Consider the following 1,773-nt stretch of genomic DNA (forward strand, 5'->3'; position numbering starts at 1 on the left):
GCTACGGTCGCAAGTTCGAATCCTGCCTCGGGCATGGATGTGTGTGACATCCTTAGGTTTAAGTAGTTCTAAGTTCTAGGGGGCCGATGACCTCAGAAGTTAAGTTCCATAGTGCTCAGAGCCATTTGAACCATTTGATAGAGGCAGAGAGTACATTCACAATGCTGCAAAGCACACCCTGTCTCTCTCTGCACAGAAGGCATCACACACACACACACACACACACACACACACACACACACACACACACACACACACACCATGTTACTTGCATACAACTGTTAACTAACTTGCCACAAACCCAAAATGAGGAATAACACTAATTACCATTGGCCTGTGCCACCAATCTTCAACATTTTTCCTTGGAATTGATTTACTCCATGCTCCTCTATGGCTGAATAACACACATGTAAAAATGATCAAACTCAAGCTGAACCATGTGATGCATTTAATATCGAGCAGAACTAGATCTGATGCGAGCCAGTGGCTACCAGTCCAAAGCAATGTCCACAGCTCCAACTATACTGAGATCTACTGCATTTTCAGATGGGACAGAGGTATGTCATTTCACTGTGCTCACTCATTTGAGAATTAATAAGTTTCAGATTAAAATAATGATTAAAAGAAGGAAGTAGACGGAAACCCATGTTGATGGATGTGATTTTTTATTAAAGTGCAGATGAGACTCGCATCGTGATCTGAGCTCGCTATCATGCGATATCTGAATTTTGAACGAGTGTAACATCCACAACTGATGGTAGGCAGCAGCAGCCTTGCAAAACCATTGTAACTCAGGAGGGAGAAGGCACGAGCGACGGTGGCTGGAGTTCTGAGAGTGCTGGTGTACCGACCCCGCTTCACTCCCCCCCGCCCCCTCAGCTACGATCTGCTGGAACAGTTCAAGGTAGTGCGGAATGGAAAGGAAAAATAGTCCATCATATAATTACGTATGGTCAGATTTAAGAGACAGGAGAAATTATTTCGTGTATCATTCTGGGCGTGTCTCTCCAGGACCTATCTAACTGGGCCATTATACAGGGTGATTCAAAAAGAATACCACAACTTTAAAAATGTGTATTTAATGAAAGAAACATAATATAACCTTCTGTTATACATCATTACAAAGAGTATTTAAAAAAGGTTTTTTTTTCACTCAAAAACAAGTTCAGAGATGTTCAATATGGCCCCCTCCAGACACTCGAGCAATATCAACCCGATACTCCAACTCGTTCCACACTCTCTGTAGCATATCAGGCGTAACAGTTTGGATAGCTGCTGTTATTTCTCGTTTCAAATAATTAATGGTGGCTGGGAGAGGTGGCTGAAACACCATATCCTTAACATACCCCCATAAGAAAAAATCGCAGGGGGTAAGATCAGGGCTTCTTGGAGGCCAGTGATGAAGTGCTCTGTCACGGGCTGCCTGGCGGCCGATCCATCGCCTCGGGTAGTTGACGTTCAGGTAGTTACGGACAGATAAGTGCCAATGTGGTGGCGCTCCATCCTGCTGAAATATGAATTGTTGTGCTTCTTGTTCGAGCTAACAGCCAATTCTCTAACATCTCCAGATACTGTAGTCCAGTTACAGTAGCACCTTCGAAGAAAAAGGGACCAAAAACTTTATTGGCTGAAATGGCACAGAAAACGTTCACCTTAGGCGAGTCACGTTCATACTGAGTTGTTTCCCGCGGATTCTCAGTGCCCCATATACAGACATTGTGACGGTTGACTTTCCCGTTAGTGTGGAAAGTTGCTTCATCACTAAACACAATC

Source organism: Schistocerca piceifrons, chromosome 8, assembly GCF_021461385.2.
Source record: "Schistocerca piceifrons isolate TAMUIC-IGC-003096 chromosome 8, iqSchPice1.1, whole genome shotgun sequence".
Taxonomy (NCBI): domain Eukaryota; kingdom Metazoa; phylum Arthropoda; class Insecta; order Orthoptera; family Acrididae; genus Schistocerca; species Schistocerca piceifrons.